At 43.3% G+C, this 8,882-nt stretch overlaps 1 pseudogene; it reads left to right on the forward strand.

Moving 5' to 3' along the window:
• The first annotated feature begins 3,567 nt into the window (after positions 1-3,567).
• Positions 3,568-6,947, forward strand: LOC147981621 (uncharacterized; annotated as a pseudogene).
• The last annotated feature ends 1,935 nt before the right edge of the window (positions 6,948-8,882 follow it).

Below are 8,882 nucleotides of genomic sequence, written 5' to 3' on the forward strand. Positions count from 1 at the left end.
CCTGGGTTCTAACTTGATCGCCTGGAATGCTCACAAGCAAGCTACAGTGTCTCACAACAGTCCTGAAGCTGAGTACAAGACGGTTGCTGATGTGACTGCTGAGACCATATGGGTACAGTCTCTATTGAGAGAGTTGAGAGTCTCTCCAACTCATCCTCCAGTTCTTTGGTGTGACAACATCGGTGCTACATATCTTTCATCTAATCTAGTGTTCTATGCTCGGACGAAACACATTGAGGTTGACTATAATTTTGTACGGGAACATGTTGCACAGAAGTTACTTTGTATCAAGTTCATCTCATCAAAAGATCAACCTGCTAACATTTTCACGAAGTCTCTTCCACAACCATAGTTTGTAGGCTGTAGGCGCAATCTTAACTTGCTTTGTACTTCAGACCATAGTTAAGATTGAGGGAGGGTGTTACACTATATATACGTAGCCTCTGTATACACTTTGTATTGTACCCTTTGGTACCTCTATATAATAAGATAGCCACACCCCATTTAGAGTGTCGAGCAGTTTCCCAAAATATACGTTTTACATTGTACTTGACAAAGGAGGCCGCAGGAGCATATAGATCCTCCCTTCTGCAGCCTCAGAAACACCTTCTGACTCAAGGTTGATAATACCGTCGGTGAACCTTCTTCTATGATACATGCCACATGGTCTGCGCAGCAGAATCAATCAGCCAAGGTTATTCTGTACGTGTGTGTTTAAATCATTATGGTCAACTTGGTGTAAGGATTGATCAAGCAAAAATTGACCTTCAAGTTTCAGTACGTGCATGCTGTTGTTGTACAAAGCACATGCCAGTAGTAATGCAAGAGAGGAAATCTCCTAGTTTTGTTGAATCTTGGTTGTTGTCACCGAAAACACTCGATGTCATGAGGATGTCCAAACTAACCTTATGCATCAACTAATTGCATCCCTTAATACCGAAGTATCTTCCAAATATGTTTGGCCTGAAGAAAGAACATGAACCTGAGTTTGGGCTTTGAAGGGGCAGGAGTGTGGCTGGAGCTAGAGGACGACCAACATCCCAGGTCATGACCTTAAGCAGGCATTAGCCCCTATCATCCAACTATGAAGAAACAGCTTGAATTTATCTTGCTCGAAGCTCTTGCCGTTGGACGCATCCTTCTTGCCTGGATGCAGTGTCCTAAACAAAGTTGTTGCTGCTAGATCTGACCACGGTTCCAGCCAGATGCTTTGGAATTTGGAGTAGCCAACAAGGGCGTGGGCAAGGCCTACATCTTTATAAACCCTAGCCCCAAGTATGATGGAGAACATGAAGGCGACGTATACTGGATTGTAGTTTTGTTGGGACCTCGCCGCATCAACTCAGATGAATTGCTGTCATTTTCTTTTAATTGGACTCCTAAAAAAAACTGTTGGACGTGGGACTCCTCCATATAACAATGTATGGTTAGATTGACAATGCCCAGGATATCTAACCGGCATAATTTGTTTTTACAGGATTAAACGTAGAGCCACCAATAGTGCCTTCAATTAATAAATATAAGATAAGGTATAAGATGGGGCCTGCAGCAACCCCCTGTTGGAATAAAATGTAAGAGCATCCGCGGGACACGGTCAACAAGCCATATGCTGAGGACCGGGTCTCAACGCCAATCTGACGGCAGTAGCGGGGAGTACTGTGCATAGCAAATTCACCACCTCAATTCAAACGGTACTAGACAAACATGAGCGGTTCGCCGCGCCGCCTTCCAAATGTTGGCACTCTGTGTGGATTTTGCGACGCATCTATTGGCAGTTTGATCAGCTTTTTAACACGATGTTAGCAGTTGACTCCTAGTGTACCCGGCTGGCAACCTAGCGGCCGTGAAAAAAAGTGAGAAGCAGAGAAAGATAGAGACACATGCCAACAATGGATCAACTCAGTCAACTGCACAGGCTAAAAAAGCTAGCACACCAAGAACTAGGACTTCAGCCGGTCTATGACTAGAGGAAATTGACCGACCGCGTATAGTTTCCAAAGGTGTGTACTCCCTCCGTCCGATAAAAAGTGTACGTTTGGCTTTAAAATTTGTTCATAAAAAAATGTACTTTTATCTACCTAATGCGCTTTAAAGTAGAAAAAAATACTTATCTCTCATCACACGGTAATCAAGACCAATAGCAATCTACACATGGTCTTCTTAATTTCGACATGCACTTAGCTCATTGAGGTTTGGTTAATTAAAGAGGAGAGAGATGGTGGCTTCCACTTTTCCAATGGATTTTTTAATTCACTCCATCATTTGTCCTAAAATCTCTAGATGTACACTCTTCATCGGACAGGGAGTAAGTGTTAAATATTCCAACTGCTTTACTTGTTGGAGCAATATTCATGTGCTAACAATATTTGATCTTTAGCAGCTTATGGGAAAGGTGCAAGGTGCCTTAGACCTCTTCCAATGCAAAGGTGCTTAGATGAGGTGCTAAGTGCATTAAATAGCTTAGCAGCTCAACTCTCCAATGCATAGGTGCTTAACTTGTTGTTGCTAAGCTTACTTTATTTAAAAATGGACGCTGATAACGCCCACACGTGTGGCATACTAGACATCCGTCCACACACCGTGTATGGCGTAAGCAGGAGGCAGCCCACACAAGTCATGTGTTGGCGAACATTAAACTGATCACACATGTTGGCGCAGCTACCTCGCACCACACGCCCAACAAGTACTACTCATCACATCCCGCGCGTGTGGCACGAAGCAAAAATGCCCACACGCCCCGGTGCAGGTACATTAGTTACCTGTGGGATGATTCTTTAGTTGCCATCCGGGATGTCAAATGTAGTTGTAAAAGCATGACAACTCTCTCTGTTTTGATTAAATATAATTGCCATGTATGATTAACTACTTGCCACATGTGGTCAAACAAATAGTTGCCATGTGTGTTTACATAGTTGCCATGTGTGGTCCAATCATAACTGTCATGTATGGTTAATCATAGCTGCCATGTGTGTTTACCTGGTTGCCGCGTACGCGCAACTGCAGTTGCCATCTGCCAAGTAATCATAGTTGCCATGTGTGTTTACCTAGTTGCCACATACGCGTAACTGTAGTTTCCATCTATCAATGTACGAGGGTCGTGTGGGCGAAGAGCAGTTCACCTACACGCGTGTGGACTGGTTGGTGACTGTGTGGGCGAGAAATACTTAGCCCGCACAGCGCAGCTGGCAACCGCGCGCTGCGGGTCATGTGGGCGAGCGCTCTAACTCCCACACAACACGGTATGCCTATGTGGCACTAAGATTCCTTTAGGATTCGTGCAAAACAGAATGAAGGTGGATCAAGGCGTGTAGGTGATGTGCAAATAGGCCACACGTGTGGGCTTTATCATTTGGGTTAATGAGTTAGCACGTGAACTCTTCCATGTATTGGTCAGCATCTTTCCTTTAAGTGGTTTGCCTAGGTTCACGTGCTTGGCATTGGTTCTTTCCGGGGTCACCAAAGTGCTCTCTCTCCTTCTTAATTACTGTGCCATGTCATTTTTTTGCTTATGTGACATGCTTAGCACCTGTCCACGATGGAGCACTGGGAAGGGCCTTAGTGCGGCAGATGTATCTACCACCAAGTGGTCCAAAAAATGACTAGAAACCGGTATTGTGTTGGGAGGACTACAAGTGGTCCCCTGGCCCAGAAGTAAGATCAGCAGCTTCCAAAAGTGTGCCAGAATTTTGGGTAAGTATATGGAGTGTTTCTATAAATGATTTGAGAATTTTGAATCAGTTCTATGGTTAGTAGTACTTAGAATTCTAAAACAGAGGTGACCATATTATATTTAGAAATAATAATTCTAAAACTGGTGGATGGTTGGTAGTTACAATTCTTTATTTTGGTCACAAACATGAAAAATCCACTTGGTTTATCTATGAAGTGTTGGAAGCTTTTATTTTTTGTGCGTATGCTCACTTCACAAATGCACAAGTAACTAACAAAAATATTTTGGGATGGTTTTTCGCAGTGGTTCTTCAAGTGTTATCCATTTGGGCAAGAGAAGGCAGATGGTGTTTTGGAGGAGAACTTGACTAGGAAAGTGAAGCAGATGCTACATGAGGAAAAGGCGACAGCCATCAAAAGATTAATGAAGAAGGGACAATTGCTTACAGAACTAACAGAAGTAGATGAGGGCGGTAACCGCTGGCCAACTAAGGAAGCTTTAATTTCTGAAAATAAAGTTGACTTTGGTACCAATGTTGGTTGGCGTCTACTTTGTGCGCACTGGAGTGGTGCTGAATCTAGAGGGTTATCTTTAAAAAAAACAAGAGGAACAGACTTGCTAATGGGGATATAGTTTTCTATTGCGGCAGTGCGAGAAATGCTGTCACCACACGTCAATTCCTGGTACTCTATATTCGTCAAGCATCTTTCTGCTTATGTTTAATAGGAAACGTTTCATTTACATTGGATGATGTTTCACACTCTTGAAATGCACTCAGAACATGGAAAGACCCTGCAATTTCCGGTGCTTGGCTTCACATGCACAATTTGCATCGAGGGACCGATGAAGAGAAGATTTGCAGTCAAAGAATTGTTGATCGTTGGTTTAGCTAAATCATGCAACTTAGCTCATTTTAATCACCATGAGAACTATTTGCACAACACTGTAGTTTACATTAATTTTTAATTTGAAAAGGTGGATTTTGATAAGGCAATGAAAAATGCACATGGAGAAAATTGGGAAGAGGAGCACTCAGACTTAGATGGAGAAATCATCTATGAAGCAGCAGGTAGAATGCCACATGGCAGGCTGGGAATTGCTAATGAGTTATTTAGCAATGCATATAAGGCGAAATTTAAGTCTAGAAGGGTGATGGCCTCACAACCGGTGCGGTTTGCTAGGGAGGGCCATCTAGAAAGAGAGAACAAACATTTAAAGCGGGAGAATAAGCGTCTTCGAGGCATTGAGCTTGTTGTGCAGGCAATCTTTCCTTCTCTTATAAATTGGAGTCTGAGTGGATAGGGTTGTGCTGACATGCTAATGTTTATAGTCATTGGCTGAGAAAGGGGGAGTGGACTTTGATGGCATAATGCAATCAGCTGCGGCGGACTTGGTAAGTTTAACCCATCTCGATGGTAGGCTTGCAACAATGGAACTATTAAGTGATGTGTCTTCTTTGTATGATACACACTATACATCAGATTCTGAAGGCGGATTTCGTAGGGGACGAGGTGATGTGCATCAAAGCGAACCTGAAAAGGTTAGTTCATTGTTGTCGTGCCTGCAAGTCTATGGATGACCTCCCCCTTGTTCCACCGTTTTTGTTTTCTCTTTGCACATTTGCACATTTAGACCATATCAAGAAAGAATTTGTGTGTGCAAGTTAGGTGTAGGATTTTGGGTCAGGGATAGTAGTAGCAGATGCAGCAGATCCTTCATAGGTTTTAATTGCAGATTTGTGAAAATAAATGCATGGTTAACTATATGGTCTCATTCCTCTAAAGGATTATATCACCTAAGAGAAATGACTGCTAATGCATGCAAATACTTGATGATTGATAGAACAAGTTTATCTGCACATATAGGTATATATGCAGTAGCCGCCTTTCCTTCTATTTTTACAACTAATTCATCTATATAATTTAATGTGACGAAATAATATATATGCAGTAGCCGCCTTTCCTTCTATTTCAATGTTCAACAAAAATATAATACGTGGTCCTAATTATCTTTCTTACTTTTAGGTATGTAGAAAGCATGTGCGTACCGAGAACCAATAGTTTTGCTCGTACATATACCTAAGATATTGTACCCATATAATTTTTTTAATAAGGTGAATCATGTCTATACTGGCGCCTACTTAGGGGTTGAGCGTCATGAGTCGGTGCCTAAATTGCCGCCTCCGGAGTCTGAACGTATTATGGACAACCTTTCGGTAGTAAAGAAGTCTAGGAAGAGACCGAGGAAAGGCAAAAAAGCTGCTTCTATGATCCAGCCGCCTCAGCAGCCTCGGGTTCAAGACCGTATAGGTATCATCGGTGCGGCAAAATGACATATCCCCAGTCAATCAATCCTACCTGAAGCAGCGCTAGGGGCCAGATTCGGCGATTTAAGGAGACTTCATGACGATGTGCTGCGGATAGAGAAAGGCCTCATTGCCTCAAAAAATCCAGGATACCCATTTTACGTGGTTAACGTGTCGCGGGGATTGTCGTACGTCGACACATTCCCCGCGGAGAAGTTCTTCCTTCGATTCGATTACATCTTCGACATGTTTCACTTGAAGAAGCTGGATTTTGCGTTTGTCTGCCTTTATGCTTTGCACATGAACTACCTCATCAGGGTTGAGCAGATACCTCATATCTGTGTTGCTGACCTGTACTTCATGCACGAGGCCTTCTTGGGAGTCTGCGCAAAGCACTATCAATACACGAGGGAATACGTCATCAATTTCATGCTCGCCAATAAGGACAAGGAGGCGATTCTCGTGCCTTATCATCCCATGTAAGTCATCCGCGTGGATATCCTTCCTTTGATTTCAATCATTCATTTGCACAGTGGAGGCTAATTAATTTGAGGTGTACTTATTTTGCGCAGCGGCGGGCGCGCCGTCCTCATCATCCTCTACACCTGATACTCCCACGCTATTTACTTGGACTCGTCGAAGAACATTAACAAAAAGGATTACACCCACATCAAGTATGTTCTTGATAGTGCTATGTTTTACTACGGCGCACGGGGTGGAGAGGTCAAGGACAAGAAGAAAAAGGACGGGAGGCCCACCTTCGGCCATAAGACCAACTTCTGCTGCATCCAGCAACCGAGTGATTCTCTTAATGATGGATTATATGTCCTACACCAGATGCTGGAGTACAGACAGGATCACCAGAACCTTCGCATGTCACCTACATCCGGTGATGCCCATATTGTGCAATGGGCAAAGAACTTAGGAGATATCGAGGATCATCGACTTCGAGCTGAGTTCTATTACATCTAGCGCGAACTTGCCCAAATCATCATGAAGGAGGTCATCGAAAAAACAGGATGTTCTACAAAGAAGGGCAAATGTCGCAGGAAGACAGCCGAACACACGTAGCCGCTCAGCGTCTCGACCTGAAGCCTTTCACTAAGCTCGGGGACTATCTCCCTGACTTGGATGGATGGCACGACATGGAGTGATTGTCGATATATGACAATGTGTCCGTTTAGTCCATACTATCTGTATGACAAAACTTCAAATTATGCACGACGAAACTTTATTTGTGATGTAATTAAATCGTCCTCCTCGACTAGCGAAGATCACTCTAGTTAGGGCATTTTGGGTACGATGAACTTTGTTATTTATGCTTATGATATGTTGCTTCTATTTTTGCCAAGTTTGTCTCGTTCTGTTGCTCAACTATATATGTTGCATATCATCAACTCATATGACGATGCAGGTGTATAGATCATCGATGGCGAAGAAGTGATATGCCAGGAGTATACGACGAGTGGCCGGAATGTCAGGCCCAGGTGTACCGGTTTCCGGTTTCCGAGCGACAGCCAGTAGTTAGTTTAGGTTCACGCAAAGTGATAGCTCTTCTCGCGTATATCATTCTTTAGATGGATGATAATGTAGTTGCAAGTAATCGAGATTTGTATTGCTATTCTTGAGATGATGACGAGAGACCACTTTGTGTTGGATGATGATTATGATGATGACATGATTTGATGAGGCTGTTTGTATGTATATGCTATGATTACATTTGTATGTGTATCATATGCTAAAGATTATTGTATAAAGCCTGTTCAAATACAAAACAAATATGCAGAAAAAAACTACTAAAATTAGCAGTAGCGAGTGGAGAAAAGTTAGCAGCAGCGCCACAGTAGCAGTAGCGCATCTAGGCAAAGCGCTAGAGCTATTAGCAGTAGCGAGCTTCCACGAAGCGCGCTGCTGCTACACTTGTATAGCAGTAGCGCGGGTGTGCACGCGCTACTGCTACGGGTTAGCTGTAGCGCCTTATTAGTAGCGCCGGTCCCCGCGCTACTGATATACCTAGAACCCGCGTGCTGCTAGCCTTTTCCCTAGTAGTGTTTGCTTCACCCCTTTCCATGTTTAAGAACATTTAATATTGATGGGTACCTAAACGAGAGAGAACTAAATAAGTCATGTGGTGTTTCGTCAATACGCAACTCATATTGAGCTCCACTTAATTTGTAGTATTGTTTGGGCACCTTGCCATGCCATGCCTCTTTAAACCGGACATGCATCATACTTGGTTGTGCATCATGCCATGCTTATGTGATGGTTGTTTACTATGTTGTTTGCTTCTTTCCGGTGTTGCTTCTTCGGCTTAGTTCCGATAACGTCACATATGTGAGGATTCGTTCGACTTCGTTCGTGTGTCTTCTTCTTGGACTCGTTCTTCTTCCTTGCGGGATCTCAGGCAAGATGACCATACCCTCGATATCACTTTTATCTTTGATTGCTAGTTGTTCGTTCTACCGCTATGTCGCGCTACCTACCACTTGTTATATCATACCTCCCATTCTGCCGTTTCAAGCCTCTAACCCACCTTTCCTAGAAAACTGTTGTTTGGCTAAGTTACCGCTTTGCTCAGCCCTTCTTATAGCATTGTTAGTTGTAGGTGAAGCAAAGTTTGTTCCATGTTGGAACATGGATATGTTGGGATAACACAATATCTCTTATTTAATTAATGCATCTATATACTTGGTAAAGGGTGGAAGGCTCGGCCCTATGCCTGGTGTTTTGTTCCACTCTTGCCACCCTAGTTTCCGTCATACCGTTGTTATGTTCCATGATTTTGCGTTCCTTACGCGGTTGGGTGTTATGGGAAGCGCTTGACAGTTCTCCTTGAATAAAACTCCTCCAGGAAGGCCCAACCTTGGTTTTACATTTGCCTAACAACCTATTACCTTTCCCTTGGGT

The sequence above is a fragment of the Triticum urartu genome, chromosome 3A, assembly GCF_056163025.1.
Source record: "Triticum urartu cultivar PI428250 chromosome 3A, HENAU_Tu73, whole genome shotgun sequence".
Lineage (NCBI taxonomy): Eukaryota > Viridiplantae > Streptophyta > Magnoliopsida > Poales > Poaceae > Triticum > Triticum urartu.